Source organism: Plectropomus leopardus, chromosome 17, assembly GCF_026936395.1.
Source record: "Plectropomus leopardus strain MGB_pleo_1.0 chromosome 17, ASM2693639v1, whole genome shotgun sequence".
Lineage (NCBI taxonomy): Eukaryota > Metazoa > Chordata > Actinopteri > Perciformes > Serranidae > Plectropomus > Plectropomus leopardus.
The window spans coordinates 13,698,393-13,719,311 of record NC_142192.1 but is presented as its reverse complement, the minus strand read 5'-3'; the positions used below and the strand labels follow the sequence as shown (position 1 = coordinate 13,719,311).

General features: G+C 39.2%; 1 protein-coding gene across 4 annotated transcripts in view; it reads right to left on the bottom strand.

Annotated features, from left to right (window-relative positions):
* gabbr2 (gamma-aminobutyric acid (GABA) B receptor, 2) overlaps positions 1-20,919 on the bottom strand; it is a 241,497-nt gene that overhangs the window by 147,040 nt on the left and 73,538 nt on the right. The window lies entirely within an intron of this gene.

The following is a 20,919-nucleotide window of genomic DNA, read 5'->3' as shown; positions in this document are numbered from 1 at the left end:
TGGACCGGCAAACCAACCAACAGGCTGACACATCAACATTGCCATTTCTAGAGCCAGGCTGCTAGCAGGGCTGAATATCAGGACTCAGAGAGTGTGTCATCAGACATATTTTCACATGTATATGTATTTCTGTTTGTACATACTTTATGTGTCTGTGACTGCTATGTGTAAGAATCAATAAGAAGCTTACTGTACATATCAGCCATTCAAGGGAAGACCTGACCTAAACTATGTCAATACTGCCTTAACACAGCACAAGAACCACCACACAGTATAGATGTGGGTGTTGGTCTTAGAGCCCTGCAACTGAAGGAAAATTAATTACCAAGACTCTGAGTCAATCAGCCATGGATTTTCAATTACTCTTCGAATGGTGGCCATGAAACAGCTTCAGCTGTGAAATATGCTGTAGCGAGGTCTGAGAAAACAGGAAGCGGTCTGTGGATTCATTTCAATGAACTGCCCTCAACACACGGTGAATTTTTCAATGATGGCATCTGATAGCATCTGGCCTCTGCTGTGGAGGGCCACTTCACTGAGCAGGGAGAAAAAGAGAGAGAGAGAGAGGGAGTAACAAGAAGTGGCTGAAAACTTGCCATAGGGGTAATGCAAAGCCTGTCCAGCTATACAGAAACCTCTCTCACTCTCTTTCATGGCCTCCCTCCATCTTGCCTTAGCTCTCTTCTTTACTCTCTCTGACTTTTCAATTTCCAGAGACCTGCAGGGGCCAAAAGGCTAGCTCAAAGAAGACTGTAAATTTTTAAAATTCCATCTCCTGGGTTGCGGGGGAGACATGGCCAGGGTCTGAGGTGGGCTCACATACAGACATGAAAGACCCCTGAGCACGATGACACCAAAGACTGAATACCACTCAAACCTTTGGTTTCTGCAGGCCAGTGTTGCACTAAATAAGTGGTGGAATTTTTGAGAGGTTAAGATAAGTGCTATATACTGCATATTTTAAGCCTGTTCTTCTTACCTTATTATGCTTCTGTGAAGGTTAATTTGGGTTTAACATCTGTATTTCTGTAAGATTAGCAAGTGGAATATTTCTTGTGCAAAATTAATTATAATATTACTTCTCAAATAAGAAATATGTTAATAATGGGTGTCACAGTTCTCTAAATCCATACTTTGATTTGTCTTCCGGTTTTTAGGGCCACGATTCGATTCAGTTTTGGATTTTTGACTTTTTTTTCAGCACAAAAGGCTAAGCAGTTGTTAGACTTGATCCATAGTCATTATTCATAAAGATCAACAGATCATGAGTTTTTTTTCCTAATAACTGTCATTTATATTTTGAAATTATTCTTTCTGAAGATAAGCTGCAAGGCATTAAGTGTAATGTAACCGCCATATTTTGGGAGGAAATGTGCCACGCCATAAGGTCAAAATTAAATACTTGATTTAAAATGTCGTAACAATAACTTATTTCACTAGTGAAGTGGGAGCAAAAAGAAGAGCCACTATCTGCGACAAGTGTTGTTTTTTTCTTTCAGACAGAATTAATTATTCAGGGGGTTCGCTGTTCCATGCCTTTACTATCGATGATCAAAATCAGCAGCTCATTTTGATAAATTCTTGATCCAGAATTAAAATCATGCCCCTCTCTAATGGTCATAAACCAAAACTGTTTTTGAGAAATTATGTTTAAAATAGTTGGAGCGACAACAGCAAATCAGTTTCTTACAAAATGTTTTGCCGCACAATTCCATTTTCCATCAAAGGGTATCTAAGGCTTTTTTTATTTATTAATTTTTTTTTATATCTGTTAAGTTACAAGACTTGTATACTGGACATATTAGTTAAGTGTTGACCGACAACCCATTTCATTTGTGACAATATCCCCTTCTGCAATACAACATCTTCTGGTAGAAACTAAAGTATTATATATGATTTTTCTGGTTCAGTTTAAACACCTGCAACATTTGGTAATACTTACACTGGCATTTAGGAAAAATACTGCTAGATTATTCAGAGGTTACAGGAGATTACCCTTTGAAATCTGTTCAAATTGGTTTGATTTCCTTCAAACATGGAAAAATAGGCAATGAGCAACTCAACAACAAATGACACAAAAAACACCAAAGAAATTACAATAAAAAATAACAAACAAATGACCACAAATGACAAGAAAACTTAAAAGTAAAAAAAGCAGGAAATGACCTGAAAATGTGCAAAAATAAAATATAAATAATCATCAATGATTTTTTTATTTTTTTCTGTAACCTATTTTCAAATATATAATGATTATACATATAATGTTCTTGATATTTCACTGTAATTATTTAATAAGCTGCTAATTCTGTCTTTCATTTTTAGGTTAATTTTTCAGGCCATTCCCATGACCTTTAAATCATTTTTTGTTGCAATTTAATGGACATTTCTTGCCAAGTTGCTGATTGCCTTTTTTCCCCATGTTTTTTTTAAAGAAATCAAACCAATTTGCTCACGTTTCAAAGGTGAAATGAGAGCAGCTGAACGCAACACAAGGTTTCAGAGGGTTAAAAATCACCCCGGTCAATGGATTGGATCATCTATATTCTCTGTAATGAACATGTTATAGCCCCTATTCACAGACAAAGGAAGACCTAGCTAAACGCTGATGAGGAAAACTTTACCCCCATTATCTGCAAATATCCGTTTAGAAAAGCAGAGGCATGTGTTCAAGGGTTCACTGCTTACCCCATAATTATACCAATTAAGCTGATTACTCCTACTGTTCTCTGCCAGTGGGGGAAAAGGAAGTAATGCCACAACAGAGCCTGAAATCAAAGTTCACCTCTGCTAGATAAACACCCAAGTTCAACTGAAATATCTACCAAGGCCCTATGCTCACTTCATCTTTCTCAGCCTGGCGAATAAAGGGGGAGTTGTTCAAGAAACTAATCGATGGACAAAATAAATATTACCCATCATTGTTTTTGGCCCACCATGAACTCTCTCTCTCAAGTTGTCTGTGGCAAGTCTCCCACACTTTGCCATGCTCTAAAAATCACTCTACGTTGGACAAGAGGAAGCACGATGAACCATAAATCATCACTGTTTGGGCTGTCGATAAACCATGTAAAGTTTGGATTGGGTGTTCTTATTTTTATACACCATCAAAGACTTGACTCAGTGTGTGGTTTCTGCAAAGTCCTAATGACACCAGAGAAAATGTCAGGATTATTATCGGCCAGGTAGTAAGCCAGATAATGTGTGGTTGGCTCTGGATTTTATAGTGTGTGTGTGTGCGCGTGTGTGTGTGTGTATTTGGATTTTAAAAAAAGAGGAAGAAGAAAGTGCCAGTGGTTACTTTCAATTATGTCCTTATTCATATTTAATGGTGTTTATTGGATCTTAAGGTCAATGGTGGTGTGTTTATGTGTGTTTCCTAACACTGAGGGAGGAAGCTGGCATCCTGCTGGTTAGTCTGCGCTGTCTCTTTAAAAATGCACAGGGTTCCACCACAGGGAGCGTTGACCCCCCTCGGCCTTAACCTATTGAGCGGTAAATATCAGGTAACACGACCAATGAAATCCCACATTTCACAATCTTCCTTCTCCCTTGCAACCTTCAACAGAGAACCTTCACAATAAACAGTATCGGCTTTATTTAATGAAAGAAATCAATTATGGATCACTGAAAATTTGGAGAACTGTATTGACTTCCTGTGTGCACATGCAAAAGTTGAAGCCCTCGACATACTATATATATATCATACTATGTATTCAGATGAGCTAAGCTGCACCGGATCTTGTTTTAAAATGGAGATTTATTATCCAAGACAGGAAGTGGTTTGAAAGGCTGAGTGCCAGGGTGTGTGCAGGGAATTCGATACTGTATCAGCATTTAGGAAGATGAATAATTCCTGTATTTTTTACTGTGATGGATTTCCAAGGTGTATTTCATGCCTGATTTCATACAACTAAGACATGAAAGCACTGTAATCAGTTTATGCAAAAATACAAGTGCTGGTGTTCAGGAAAGCACCACAGGACACCTTTGAACTGAAAATTAAGTATCGCCCTCTCAACTGCAGGAGATGGTCATAAAAGCCGGATTGAGCTTTCAATGGAGAAAAGAAGCAATCAATATGCAGCATAAAAACACATCAGAGAGCACAATGTAAATCTTTTTTAGAAGAAGGATAATGGAAAATTGTTTGTGATTGTGTTATACTGTATTCAGCCTCAAGATGTATCCTTTGTGTTTTGTTTAATTAAAAATAGCAAATCTGTTCAGGGAGGATTGCGTAGCTTCACAGCATCAGGCTACAAGCTGGCAAGCTCTATTTTCATTGTACAAGATTTAGGTCAAGGGAAAAGAAAACATAAAAAATATCCAAACATTAAAACTACACAGTGTAAACATATAAATAAAGCATGGTTTGCTATTGCATGAGCTTTTATTTATGATTTATTTAGCAAAGTTTTGTGATAATTTCCTCACTATTGTTCCACACTTAAAACCTACAACTAACAATTTTAGCCCAAATTCTGACTTGTTTGACTCGTCTGGTGTATAAAGGTTCTCACAGATGTCTCAAGGAAGGAAAGAGCTATCACTCATATAATTTATGCCACACTTAGCATTATGCTGTACTCAGTAATGAAAACAATCTTATTTTGTATGTCAGTTGTAGTAGATAAAACTAGGGTGGTCGAACAATTAATTATTTTTTAAATCTGATATCTGAAGTTAATCATGATTAATCGCATTTCTTACTCATTTTTTCAATTCCATTATTTTGCATTACAAAGCAGTCATGAAGTCCATATTATTACCAGATTGTCTTGATTAGGAATCAAATGACAGCTAGAAAATGCATGGACCGGCATAAAGTTGGCATGTCGGTGAAGGGGAGACACATGGGTACCCATAGAACCCATTTTCATTCAGATATCTTGGTCTTCTAGTTTCACATGATGCTAGAATCATCACTCTAGCTTTGAAACTCAGCCTGGTGCAGCCTCTTGGCTGTAGGCCAGCAATTAACGTGATTTTCAAAAAAAATTAACACTTTAATTACGGACCTTAAGTGCATCACGATTAATGTGTTAATTCTGACAGCCCTAGATAAAATCTATGCTTGTTCTAAGGCCCTGTTTAAACCTGGTATTAACATGCGTCTGGGGTGGTCCGATCAGCTCTAAATTTGTCGGTTCAAGCCTTGCATTAGAATGCTCCTCCACAAGCCTCTCCAGTGAGCAACCGTGATCAGATCTCATTTCTCTGTTCTAAGCAAATAAAAATGTACATTGCTTCCATTTACAAAGACCAAATGTCTTGTCTATAACCAACCGGAGGCAGCAATGCACTCCCCTTGCCTATGAAAAGAAGACGAAGTAAAACATGAAGATATGGCTGCATGGACATATTCTAGAGAAAAATGTAACCATTATTGTTTCACCAATCGATCCCAACAACAGCTAATTTTATCCATACAAAGCTGCGCTAATTTGAGCTCTAACTTACATCACTAAAATAGATAAGACGTGCAGAAGCTGAAGAACAGCAGCTTAAAGGAGACGGTGTGACGAGAAACAGTTCTGATGCATTTGGATGTAGGAATACCCAGCACTCCACAGGTCAAACACAAAGTCGCTTTTAATGCCACAAGGGTATTTATAAATTTAAAGGCTGGTATAAGTGAGAATGCATCTACCTAGCGACTTTGTCTGTGTGTGTGTGCGTGTGCGCGGGTATGCATGTTCTTGTACAAGGAGGTCGAGCCATATGCACACTCTGTGCTCGGTGCTTACGAACATTCTGCCCCACTTTCTCTTTTTTTTTCTTCTGGCAACCTGTTGAGTTCTGTGGATGTCAGATAAGTGTATGGATATATGGGCATGTGTGTATGCGTGTGTCTGTGTGTGCACTAGATGACTGATCTTTTGTGTGGAACAGCATAAGTGAAATATATGTCTTTGTGCTTGTACATATGTCGGTCTGCAGGAAATCCCTTACACCTGTATGACCATTTGTGTGCATATACATATAATGTATAGGACGCATGTGTGCATGAGAGGCATAGAGGTTCAAGGACAGACAAATTCCACTCTGCACTAATGAGCTTGCTGTGCTGCTATGTCTGCTTTGTCTCTCAGGCCCTCCTGCTTGCAAACCACTAAAAGGTTTGAATTAAAATTTTAAACAGAGCTGTGCCGTGCTGCCTACATCTCAGGACATTTATATATAAAACACACTTCACATAACTCAAAGCTCTGTGAGTCATATAGTTTTCGTGCTGTTTGTCAAGTTGGAAAAACCCTTGCTGTTGTGTCCTCAAAGCAGTTCAGAAAAAAACACAAGCACAAACAGTAAACAACTGTAATAATAGGTTTTATCTGATCTCTAGTATCGCTGTCTTTTCAACATGCACTTGCTATACAGTGTGGTTTGGACATACAACATTTCATATGGTGTTGTGTGGTAATGTCATGATACTGGAAATTGTAACTCTGATACAATACCTTGAAAAATATCTATATTCAATATTCACATTTGCAAGTAAAAAAAACAGAACACTTCTTTATTCTTGTAGATATTTACTTATCAGGTTTCTTCTGAGTCACCACATATTGAATTTTGGAATATATATGTACTACACTTATTCACATTCTTGGAGCACAGACCATGCTCTGGACATGGGTGGAGCAGCCATACGCCAAGTGCAGTGAAAATGAAACTTAACCAGTTTATTGCACTGGAATTTAAAAGTTTGCTTTCACTCTTTTCTGCAGCAGCTGTTCCTCTCATCCATCGATCTGCAACTCAAACTCCTCAAACTGCTGCTGATGAAAAAACGAACTTATGACTAGCTCCGCCTGAGCTGCATTCATGGACCCGCAAAAACATCTGAATTTAGAAGGGGACACAGAATGATAAATACGGGAGCACGCACAAAACTAAAAAAAACACTGCTCGAGCACACTTTCACTTTTTACTTTCAATGTGTGTTTCCTACGGCAATGAAGCCCGATTAAATTGAATTACACCGAGAAGACAGAGCAAGAGGAGGCAGAGCTATAAGGGAAAACTGTAGTGGTGTGTTTGTCAACTTGTTGTTGGAAGAAGAAGAGGAGAAAGTGATTATGTAGAATCAATAGTATTGTGCTGCAGAAAATGAATATTGGAACTGTTTAAACACTCAAAATCAATATGTATTAATGTATATATCGATAGCTCCACAGCATCAAAAGTTTGTGGCCATTTTGGTGAACAATCCTGTATGTGGAGTGCGAGGTAACTTAAAGACACTCTACTGCGGCAGATTTGCCATTAAGGACTGTACTGTTAAGCAACATGTTTGTAGTACGGTCCTTAAGATGCTCTGTTTAATATCACACAAGATAAGAGTGTGTTTCAAGCAGCCTCAGAGTTGAAAATATTCTAAAATATTCTCTGAGTCAAAAGAAGCCACTTTCTGGTGAATGTATTATCTATTTAACTGCATTTAATGTGCACTGCACAGATATGGACTCGTGATTTGAAGAACAGCTTCATAAAGAAATCGCCTGCTGTATAACAATGTAATGGTACAAGTTAGAAACCATGAAAGACCTTAAAAGCTGCCATTTGACGACATCCGTTTTCAAATTACATAGAGAAACTGCTCCGTCATTTTGAATATGCACATCATGATACCAATTTGCATGTAAATGCGATGCTGCAGCTACAAAACAAAGATAAATCTTTTGACAAATGTCACACTATAAACATATCATAATGCAGCAGAAAGCATGTTATGACTATTCATGAAAGCAGTTTCTTAGCCATGTCTTTCTGCGCACTAAAACAAGAGCAAGCCCTTATCTCTGCCAGCAGAATTAGAATATGGCACTTCCTCGTGCCAAACGCTTCACCACGTCTTCAACAATTATAGCAATTTCTGCTTCGTGTACACAAGGGTTTCTGGGACCCTTTGAAAAGGAAAACCCCTTTTGTTACAGGAGAGGGTTAGAGAGAAAAGGAGGGAGAGGGAGATGATTTGACATGGATGGTGAGAAACATGCATGCACATGCATCTGCTTCTGCATCTGTGCATGTATGTGCATGTCCATTTATCCATCTGAACAATTGTTTGTCTGTTTGAGTCTGAGTCTGAGTGGCACAGCTGTTCAAAGAGGACACCAACTGGTAGTGGGATTTGTGATTTGAGAGGAGAGAAGCCGTTAACCTACTGTTCACTGTCTCTGAAAAGAAAAATAAGGATTTGAAATCACATCAAATTTACCCACTGGCCACAATTTAGGAAAATGGCTGGGCAGAATGGAGTGAACACACAATGTATGGCCCAATCCCGATGCATTCTATGCCCCTTTAATCAAGCCTTTAGCCCTCCAGTCCCTGCCATCACGTCTAGGGTTAGGGTGTTATGATACTTTTTGGAAAGAAACCCTCAACTGTTTATTGTTTATAAAGGTTTAAAAATTATGATAACAATTGTATTATCCTATTTCAATGTAATTTCAATATATTATGGTCCGTTCCTTTCTAACGAGCATAACAAGAAAAACAATTTAATAACTGGCATGCCAATGCCAACTACCTAGTTAGCATTGGCTACCTTATATACCAGTTAGTTAAAGTTTCAGTGTTTTTGCTGATTTTTGCATGACAGTTTGACATATTTCTATGTCACATTAAGTTATGAACCCATCATAAATGTCCAGTACAACCAAAAAATGCTGCTTATAGCCAACGCAAGAGAAATCCATGGAGCTGAAGACAGCATTTTCGCAATTTGCATCTGTTTACGTAAACACCAGCATCAAAGTCCACTGATGAAGTATCAAGGTCTTGAGGGGTGTAAAGATAAGCTGGATTAGGCCACATATATCTCTATAAAATTGTTTGAAATTAAAAATATATTTATTTTTTGCATTTGCATTTCCCATGCATGTAGCTAGTTGTAGCTCGTCATAGGCATCGAGGACATTACTCTGTAATGATCCGAGGTATCAATAACTTCTGTCACTGATTAAATTAAACAACTATGAGAGGACATCACCCTTCAAGTGATTAACAAAATCGAACTGGCTCATTTAGAAGTCAGTTATGGTGCCATGTCAATATGAAATTATGAATCATGAAAACAAACATTCTGTACATATGTACAGACTCATACACAGTATTTATTTCAATATCTGCTGTGATCATGTCTTTAGAGACTAAGTTGATGTTACCTTTAGCTAGAGAGACATTATCATTTATCACCACTTATCATACTGAATTCTATTTGTAGCCGTAGACTCAAAAGAGAGGTATTGAATGACTGCACCAATAGGGAATGAAAATAGCATTGAGCTCAGTATCAACCTCAAGGAGGCTTAACGCTTCCGCATTCTGATGCCCCGATAAAGCGAAAGAGGATCGTGTGGGAGGAAAAGAGAGACAGAAAAGAGTGACAAAGAGGAAAAGGAATTTAATCAAGTAAAGAGGTGGAGAGGGTGTTCAAGCCTTTCTGACTGGATCTGGTGTTTGTCACAGAAAACACTTTGCTCACTTTTAGGATGGATGTAATTCGATAGGCTAAACACTTCAGGCATAGTGTAGTTTGTATAATTAAGGTAAATATAGCCATCAGGAGCAGAGATAAGTGCTATTTTTACTCTACTTGGCTCCATGTTGCTTCAAATATATTAACAGTAACATTTTGGAATTACAATAGAAAGCTTTCTTTCATCAAATAAACCAGTATGTCTCACAGACAGCATAAATATAACACAGCCACAGTGATGTCAACCATTGGTTTGTGGACTCCCACACTGAAGCCTCAAGTTTGTAAGTTTGACCATCACCATCTTGGTTTTTTGGGAGCTTAAAGTGACCATATCTGGAGGAGAGGGTGGAGCTGTTGGAGTTGATGCTTGGCTAACAGCCTGTCACTCAAGAGGCTACACCCTAAGTTATGTGTAATTGTAAGCCTTAAGAAGATTTAAATAAGTGAGTTATATAGCCTAAAAAGAATCCGCTGTACAGGGAAACTAGCTTTAGAGACCTAAGTTGTTAAGGTTTTTTTTTTGTACCAGGCTGTAAACATGTTTATTTCTACTGTAAAGTTTGACATTTTAACTCAGGTGTGTGAGTGGAGTGATACGCTTTTGGAGCCATTCTCAAGTGGCCATTCACGGAAGCAGTGTTTAGCACTTTTGCGTTGGCTTCATTTTTCAGCCCCAGAAGTTGCAGCTATGTGTTCTATAGTGCTTTTATAGAAAAATGTTTATCCCCCTAGTTTGCTGGTGTGTCAGTTAGGCTTGGAAGGTATCACAGTATTATGGTATACCAAAGTATTTAGAAATCCCCAAGATATGTTTTTCAAAGTCGTCATATATACAGGCACTCCTCTTTCTATTAAAGTCATTGTATGCAGTGCGCAGCACGCACCACCAGAGCTCTGGCTCCAGGCTCTAAAGGTGAAACAATCAGCTGAAGTGAAAGACACAGCAACACCTAATGGAGGAGGGAGAAGGTACAGTACTGTAAACAGCTGGCGACCAGCAATAGAAGAGAGACGCCATGTGGAATAATGGCCTATTTTTAACATCTAACTTGGTGAATTAAGGATTTATTTCCACCAACCAGAGCTAGTGTTTGTTAGAACCATGGACTTGCTAACTAAATTACTAGCAAGAGTAACCAAGACAGTTCGGGTGAGTTTTATTTTGTTTCCATCAAGTTTGAAGGAAGTGTGTTTTATAATGAGTTAACAAGGCAATAAAGCCTTGTCAGTCTTCCATGACCGAGACAAAGTTGAATCAAAAAGGTGTACAGTTGTATTTCTCTGTTAAATAAGGAAAACAGGTGTACGGATTGTTTTATATTGTGTATTGTTAGTCTGAAAAGTGCCCCACACTTTCCTGAAATTTCAGGCAGGTATGCAGGTATGAAATGTTACATACCGCCCAAGCCTAGTGTCAGTGTGAGTATACATCTGCGTTGCCTGTAGAATTTAAATTATTCTGTGGGCCAATCTCATGTGGAAATCAAATGACGTTATTGCTGTACATGAAGCCGACTGTGCAGCGGGGAGGGGTAAAAAAGGAAGCTGGAACTCTGTAATCTGTAATGATCTGAAGTCTTTCTCTCTTTCCATTTCCTCTCACTAACCCACTAAGTTTGTCCTCATCCTCTTTCTCTCTCCCTATTTTTTCCCTTTTCCCTCTTCCTCTGTCTCTCTCTCTCTCTGAATGGGAGTTGATGTTTCAGATATTAGTGAGCTGTGTCAGACAGTTAAACTGCCCTTTATCGATCCTCTAAGCTTCACTCTTTCCAAGCAGCCGTTATGGTTTTAATGGCTTGTAATGGAGCCGGTTCCTCTTTGATGTCCAATTGCTCGGCGAGTCCGCCCTTGTTTTTGATATCGTTTGAAAGGATCCTCCTAATGCCGGCCTCAGAGAAGCCCGTTTCCGACACTAATTTTTGGGTCGATGAGGTACCCAGCTCTATGATTTCAAAATGTCACTATATTGGGAAAAAGTCTGACATGACTGTGAGCCAGGGAGAAGCGGTCTTTCAGGGTTTTGTAAAAGCTCACTGGCAACATGGTGCTGTGACGTAGATTAGATGAAGCTTGTTCTGAACAGGGAAATTGACTCATTCGGATTTGAACATGACTTATACAGACATTAAAATACTCAAATTCTCCTAACTTATTAAGAACGCAATATGAAGCTCACAGTTTATTCAATAACTGTATCTCACAACGCCTTTTAACAGTCAATCTACTGATCTCCATTACCAAAAGGTTATCTAGTGTTACCAAGCCAATGGTTCCCAACCTAGGAGTAAAGACCTCCACATTGGGGTGCAAGATAAATCTGAGGGCTGTAAAATTAAAAGGAGAAGTAAGAGGAAAAAGACTGATCAACTTTACTGTAATATTTGCATGTTTCTTTGTTTTTTTAGAAATACAAGATCAATTTGCCTCAGAGAAAGAGGGTGCCCGGTTCCAAGCCGCAAACCAACTTGGGCTATTTGTGTGGAGTCTGCATGTTCTCCCTGTGTTAGTGTGGGTTATCCCTGGGTTTCTTGGCTTCTTCCCACAGTCCAAAGACATGCAGATGTTAGGTAAATTGTTGACTCTAAAAACTACCCAAAGGTGTTAATGTGATCATGAATAGTTATCTGTCTTGATGGTTTCTCAGACTGCAGGCAAATCAAATTTGTTTCTCAGATCAGATACTAAAAACAGCCTGTTCACACTGTCATGTGTAAGTAATCGGATCAGATTTCTAAGTCAAGACATCAACAACCATTTACATGGGCTGCGGTGGAAACAACAGAGGCATCAATAATAGCAATGTTGTTGATGCAGCTACCAATGTTGAAGCATGTGAAATGGATAAATTTGCCCTCAATACAATTTATCCTGGCATCTGTCCACTTTAGTGGTTCTTTAACGTTCTGCTAGAGGCAGAATGTAACTGCTCAGCAACATCAGTCATTTTGTCTTCTATTCAAAGACACTTTGAAATTTGGATTCACATTTCGAACCACCTCCAAGTGTGTTTTAGATTTGCAAAAATTGCATTTCATGTGATTTTTTGCTGTCCAGACTTCCAACCTGGATACAATCTGGGTACGCCAAAAATGCTTGGCAGTCTTAACAATGCCTATGTATCAATCCATAATATAGTCTGGTGACCTTTCCAGGGCTTACCTTGCCTCTTGAAGGTTCCAGCCCCCCCGAGACCCACGGACAGACGAATGGATGGACGGACGGACAGACAGACAGATGGTTAGATCGATGGAAAGATGACTTTATTTCTCTAAGACTCTAATAAACATTCAAATAAAACCTAGAAAACAATCTCTTTGGTTAAACTGGTAAAAAAAAAAAAATAGTCTCAAATTGACATGGCTTTGATTGAAGTCACAGCCCAAAGAGGCTGGGAACCACTAATCCACGCTGACATACATTTCGGACAGAAAATGTATTTATGTTTTTCCTCTTTTTTTTTGCAATCAAAAATACTTTAGTTCAGTTATTTGGTATCTAAAATGAGAAGATCATAAGGATCTCCTTCATTTTCGCTTGTGATCTTTGCATTCCTTACATTCCAAATCGGATATGCTCAGGGAACCTCCGGTCCGTCTAAATCATGTATTACAGCCTCCTCCTATGATTTAAATGTTATTTGTTTGTTTTTCATCCTCCACTCCTTTTCTTCACCTCTATCCCTGCAACTAATTTCTCCCTTTCTGCTCCCTTACATCCTTCTCTTGTACATTTCTTTTTGACTTTTCTTCAGTGCAAAAATAGCTGTCCAGCAGCCTGTGTCAAATCATAAATTAGCTTGATTATGAAGATATATTTTGGCACCCCAAAATAAAGCCAAGGCAATCTCTACACGTGTCTGAATTCCATTTATTATAGTAAGTTAATTTTTATGGAGATTTTCAATTTATCATATGATTGTTTTATGTTAAAGTGTTATTTTTATCTAGAAACTAAAAGTTGTATACACCCAGCTAGCTCTTCAAAGTGCTATGGACTCTATGACCTAAATAGGGAATATCAAAGCCTGGAAACCCCAAAAGAGAAAAGAGAGAAATGGGAAAAGAGCCAGGATTTGGGGGCACAAAAAAACATATCTTACAGTCTTCACAAGCTGGGTGTGTATGATACAGTCCCTGTGCGAAACATCAAAAACAAGCTCGATCTATTAATGTGTATAGTTTGTTTATTGTTGCTGGTGGCTGGCAGGTCCTACACCATCATTAGTGCCGTAAGTATGACGCGCTGATTTTCTATTTACTCGCCCTCCTTCAGAAAAACTACTGGGGAAATGATGGTACTCAAATGCAAGGGTGGAATTCAGCATGTATTCATCTTGTATTTCTTTTGAATGTGTCTCATAGACCTTGGTGTCAAAGAGATGTGTCAGTGGAAAAAAAAAAGAAAAGAAAGAATGAGAAACTGTTTCAATTTGTTTTTCCTCCTTCCTTTGGAAGCACAGAAAGAGAAAGATATTCTGTCAAAACTCTTGTTCTTATTGAGTGCCTCTAAAAGTAGCATGTTTATTCAATATGTGACACCAACAGTTGCAATCCGTTAACGGCTTGCATTCAACAAATGTTGCTAATTAGGTAATTACTGTGTTTCCTGTCAAATGGTGCACATTTGGCACTAAGAAGAGATACATCTATGTGCGTGAGCTCAGCATTACAGCACATGCTGCATTCTACAAGTGCAGGCAGCATTCATGACAAAAAAGTCTGATTAATGCACAGCATAGCATATAATTAATACTTTTTACTGTCTCTTTTTATGCCTTCGGGGATAAAAGAAAGAGAAACTGTGATAGACTCATTGAGAAAACACTGCCATTAATAGGAAGTCTTCATATTTTTACATCTGCAGCAGCCTCATTAGAATTAGCTTTGCTTTAAATATCAACATTCTCCTTGTTTAACATCATCAGCGGTTTGAACCAAAAATCTGGGATGCAATTTACAACCCAAAAAATGATGCTGAATCGTCCTCCCACTCACTTCTCAAATTGCACTTCCATGTCTTTGGATAACATGACAGTATCAAGGTTATGCCCATTAAAAAGCAAACAGTGCTTCTCCAGCCAGTTTGTGAAACAACATTAATCCACAGTTGGACTGATGTAGATAGCCAGAGACACCACTTCCTGGTTCCCATGGGTCTTGCCTAGAAGCTTTGAGACAGTATGAAAATCAGACCTAATTGCCATTCTTCAACGTCCTGACTTAGAGAACACACACAAGTATGTATGCAGCCAAATATGAATATGGTTTGAAGGAGTCATTTAACCTTTAGATTACAGTTTATGTAACCTTAGGGTGCCAACAAAGCAAAACCAGCACAGGATCACACACAGCACAAAGAGGCAAGCCATAACTCTACTCATAATGCTGATAAATGATGATCTATTGTGATGCTCACACCATCCTTGCCCTTGCACTCTGAGATTTTAGCTTAAACTTTGGAAGTCATGAAATATTGATACGGTACACAGGAGGATTTGACGTAAGTGAGGCAGAATACTGCAGTGCTAGGCATCACATGTTTTATTGAAGCATCCAGTGTAGCACTCAGTGAGAATGAGAGAAAGAAAATGGGAAAAAGAAGACCCTAAAGAGTCGGAGGAGGCTTAAAAAAAAAAAGAGACAACGCTGCACTTCAAGGAGGCAGGGATGCAACTTTGCTGTCCCCAAATTGCCTGGTTTAATGAAGCATCAACGATCGATACAGCAAATGGCGAAGAAGAATGGGTTTCATATACAGGTAAATATTAGCTCTATGTCCAGGTCTTGACCACAATACCTTCAGAAGGCGCATCCACATCCTCTAACCTCTATATATTGACTTTATTATTTGGTGTCCCTATAAGATAAATGAATCAGAGGTTTGATGCTAACAGGGGAACCGAATATTTTTGGCTGCATTTCCAAAAGAATATTTGAAAGTAGTATTGTCAATGGTTAACCATTGATCAGTTAACCACAAAGAATATTTTTGACCATTTCCACACCACAGGTGAATTTTGCTATTCTTCAGAACTGTGCACCACTCAAGTTTGGTTGGAGCTACCAAGCTAGCAGTGCTGCTCATTTAGGTATTACTGCCAGTAACATCATCCAGACCCAACAACATTGCTGTGAAAACATTGTGCCGACCCTCTGGTCTCATCCCGGTGAGTAAGCAGCTCAATAAAACCCCTTAAGCATGGTTGAATATGTTACCACCAGAGCAGTGTCAACACGGGTATTGGCACACGCATATTTAAAAAGTTCTGTAGTCAAAATGAAGCCGCTTACTCACCTATGTGACCTTAGGGGAGGCTTGAGGGTGGGCACAGTTGGCTGTCTGTCTGTCAGCAAACCTAACAGAAACTAAAATAGCCTAAAAGTCAAGAAACTTACATTGTTATACATAAATTTATACATACATAAATGCAGCACTAAGGCTCAAGAGGGAAAAGAGTGACTAAAAGGAAAGGTAACTTATATTTAAATTCTTTTTCCTTCAAAATGAACTTTCTCATTGCCAGTTAATTGGGGTGGGCCTATCACACGCAAAATTTACTGAAACTGACAACCACATTGAAAGTCACATTTTCTCCTTGCTTAGATTAAACTCAAAAGTGAAAAATAAGTATCTGCATCTTTTCCATACTGTTCTAGCAGTGGGTAAAAAAATATTGACAAAATCCCCCAAAAAATGGCTTTTACATGGTCCACTTGTGCAAATGATCAATTTTATAGGAATAACGCTCTCTTGTCTTCTTCTCTTCTAAATTACAAGAGGCCAAATGATCGGGAGGCATAATTTTTCATTACACACTCGACGTGGCTGAAAATGAACAGTGCTGCCACTGATAGGCCTAATTGGTGAGTGAGAAGGGGCCAGCAACTGGCGGGAGGGTGGGTTGGGGCTATTTCCTGGCACTCAATGAGCCATTTACAGAAAATAGACACCACTGCTGTGGAGAGGAAATGGACCTCTCGCGAGTTAAGAAAAAACAGACTAAAGTGAGTTCAGCATGTTGACTGGATACAGATACCTGTGCCAGCAAGTATTTCAAAAGCTCACCAAATGCTCTCTGGAATTACGTAACATCATGGTGAGGAGAACACAAGATTAATCACAGACCAAGATGGCTGCCAAGAGGATGGCTTCAACATTCATTGTCTTGCGGAAATACAACCACAGCAATCAGTGGCATTTGTGGCTGATGGCAGCTCACAAACACAGCTGCGTCTTGCCCCGTTTCTTCGAATTTCAATTTTATACTATTACAGTCTATGTCTGCCCCTGTCTGTCTGTTACTCCATCATTCCCTCAATCCGCTCCTCACCATCTGTCCATTGGCCCTGGTGGCATTCTTATCCACCATTTTAATTTGCTTGGGCAGTCATTTTAGCACATGTACAGCACTGCATTATAAAATGTGACTGTAAGTACACAGCAAAGCAGAGCTGCAGAGGGAAGGAGGTCGACAAATGAGCATCACAAGACCTGAGTCAGAGACATAAACTGTCACAAACAGATCAATCTGTAGATACAGTACATACAGATCTCAACAATATGCTGTTGGCAAGTGAATCCAAGCTTTTTCAGTACTGTATGTGTGTCTTGTGCTGTGTCAGACCGATATTGGATTGAAAGATGTTGTCTACCAATGATGTGATGCCGGTGCACAAAACGACAGTCAATGACATTAAAGAACAGCTTATATTATTACAAAGGCAAATTTGAGCTTGAAATTAAACAATATGTTAAGCTGTTTAAAGTATACTTAAATATATAATTATGAAATAATGCAAAACACTATCAACAAATTCACATTAATAAAACATGACCACAATAATTTAACACTTAATTACAGTGACAGTACTAACAACAGCAAAAACATTTTTCGAACAGGGATCAATAATTGTCACCCTAACTCAGTGGTGACTCTGCAGCCTGACATTTCTCCATTAGCTGCTGAGATTGTCACTAAAATGAGAGTAGTTGATATACCTTAACAGTCCACCTTAAGTAAGCCTGGTCTGGTTGAAATTCTCCATTCAGCTGGCTGAAGTTAACCGGTAGGGCGCACATGTGCTTGGCCGCCCTAAGTGTCTAGTGCACACACTCTATGGGCCCCATAATGCAGAAGATCCGGTTACATTCCCTCCATGGAAATAGAGCGTTTTTTGTTTCATGCACTACTGAGCACCTTTCATCAGAATGAATGGGGTCCCGCCACCCATGCAGTATTCAGGTCTCTTACATCCATGGGCTAACTCCCTTAACTTTATCAGCCGGTGGCAAGTAAGACACTGGAACTTGGCTTGTGATTTGAGGAAGTATTTACTGACAAATAGCCTGAACATTGCACTGCTAGTGCAACCAGGCACCAAAACCGCCTTTGCAATCCGGTCCAGTCATTATTGATCGTAAAGGAACCAGTGCCATAATAGCACCATGTTTTGGTACCCAACCCTACATCTGTTCACCATCATTACAGTATTATCATATAAGGGACATTGGCTGCAGGTCTGATGATGTTGCTTTTATGAGGTTTTATTACAAGTTTTAAACAATGGACACTTTATAGTAGGAAATGATAATCGAAAATGAAATTTGTCGTCTTTTATCATGTTGGAATTGGGCAGTACCTTCTTCATTATCTAATATTTCTCCAGCCAGACACAGCTGGTGAAGCCACACTTAAAAGAACTTGAGGGGAACCTCTGTGATACTAGAACTGTCATACAGAAACTGAACAGTAATGTATATTGAGGGTTTCCAAAGAGGAGGTTGGTTGGCTATAGGTCTTAAGTTTGTTTTTCTTATAATGATTTTTGAATAATTGGTTGAATAGAGGTAAAAGAACAAAGATCCCCTGACCCTTATTCCTACTAGAGGGGTTTCAGGATAGATTCCTTTTAAGAGATTATTCCAACTGCTGGGAATTTAAAAAAGTATTGGCTATTGGTTTCAGTTAAAAGAAATTTAAAAAAAAAAAAACATTGTCAAAATTCCTGTCTAAAAACCTGTTCTGCTTTAAGTATGAGCATGTGCATTCAAGTGTGTGCATAGAGCGTAATGAACGGGTATGCAGTGGGAGTTTATTTTTGTTGAGCCTTTCAAAGCTGACTTCATTAGGCATCAGCACTGATTGAAAGCTATTTTTATGGGTGTATGATTAAGCTTTTTCCAGGAGTGGTTGTTCTCTCAGCTATCTCTACTGTAGATAGTATCAGCGAGCTCCCTGTTTTGATGTGGAAATGATGAGCTTGTTAAGCCTGGCCCATAATATCACCATGAAAAATTCTCTATTTCCCTTCACGCCAACTCATGTTTTGCAGAGGAGGGTGCCAGGGCTGGGTAATAAATATGCAGGGTGTCAGAATCCAGACTTTTAAAAATAAAATCCCACTGATGTGGCAAACTAAACGTTGTGGCGTGTAAGATTCGAAACTTCATCTTTACTTCCCTCTCTTCCTCTGTGGTTGAGGGAGGCACCTCCTCCTCTCGTGCCCTTCCCAACAGTCCATCTCTCTGTCTTCTCTTGCAGTCAAAAGCAGTATTCTAGCCAGAGCAATGTCTACCAAACTTGTCACCACTTGTCAAAGCAGAGAGTTGTCCGTCTCTCATAAAAACACTTTCAAATACACAATTGCATTTACAGAGACCACATGCCAACACACAAGGTAAACAACACACACATTCAATAGGAACTCATGAAAGTCAATGGGCTTAGAGATGGAGCAGAGAGGCTCACGCCAACAATCTCGCTGACAGGTGCAAGGACCAGCTTGATAAGTACATGATAGCTAAACACACAGGTGCCACCTAACTGCGCATTTATGTTCCATACAACAACCAATAGCTATCTGGTGTGTTGTTTACATCCACTGACGTGTGTTCCTGCAGATTTCCAATGCACATTATAGTTGCTTGGTGAGTCATACTCTGGTGAGGATGTAGCTCAGTTCTGTAACCTGTATGCCAGAAATAACATCACACATGCACATAATGACACTCACTCGATTGTAGACCAATTTACACACAGATAATTATGTCTCATATGATGGCACAGCACTTAACTCCTTGATAAACACCTGTTTCAACATGAAACAAGTCTCCTCATTGTGCTGGACAGCTAACAGATATAAGTAAATATCTTTGAAGTGCCCTTGTACCTACAAGCTTGCTGGCCTAAAAAGCAATTTATTTGCTTGTAGCAACAGCAACAATAGTTACCTTTGCTATTGAATACAAGTGTGTACTCTTAAGGCATCTCCTTTAAACACTGGTACATTCGAGGTGTTTTCTTTGCCATTGCATTACATTTTGTTCAATCGCTTACTGTCTGGTAAGCGTCACAATGTGTATTTGGGATTGGGCTGGCATACATTTGTTGGTGTAGGTCTGTGTATTAAAGTGAAAGAGCCTGGTTGGTAAAGTGCTCTGGGGAACACATTGTACTAGGCAGAGTGTTCTGCAGAGCAGAAGATTGCTACTGCATTTCTCACAGGTAATCGCTGACAAACAAGCCAATAAATAGACAGAAGAGCACACACACACACACACACACACACACACACACACACACACACACACACACACACACACACACACACACACACACGCACATGCACACACATATGCACACACATATGCACACACACACGCAGACACACACATAAACCACACAGACAAATGCCTAAGAGCAGTTCAACTATGGCTTGAACCTCTCTTTCTAGACTGAGATCATTACGACCGAAAGTAAGTGAACACGGAAACAAAAAATTCCTCATCCTTTCATTCCCCCATCCTGCCGATCTTTTCACTCTTGAGTGACCCTGACAAGACGAGCAAGCAGAAAGGGACATGAAAAGCAGCAGAATCACAGTAATTGCAGGCGGAAGAAATACGCCACATAATGTGACATTCAGTTCAAAATGCAGCCTCTTGAATTATGTTATCTCTTCCAAGCACGAGCTTCACTCCCGTTCTTATCTGTGCCCCATAACCTTTGTAAGATTTGCAGCAAATGAAATGTATTCCCTGGACGGAGGCATTTCCCCTCTTTGGGACCGTAGTACAGTATACAGTCAAAGAAACTGTACGTATTAACTCAGGGGGTCAAAAGTTTATTAGATGTAAGAATGAGTGGTGTTTAATGCTTACAGTAAGCAATCATAAAGCTCTAATAATTTAATGGCAGCAAATGCCATCAAGCAAGCAAGAATGTAATCGAATGGTAAAATCTGTTACATGAATGTCTAGCAGGTAATTAGCATCGACTGGACTGAGTAGAAAAACTTTTATTGGCTAATACCAATGACAAAACACCCCAAAAACCTATCAACAGCTGCAAGGCATGCCACACAAGACTGCATTTCATTAACAAAAAAACATATAATTTAATGTTTACCCTCATACACAAGTCCATATGC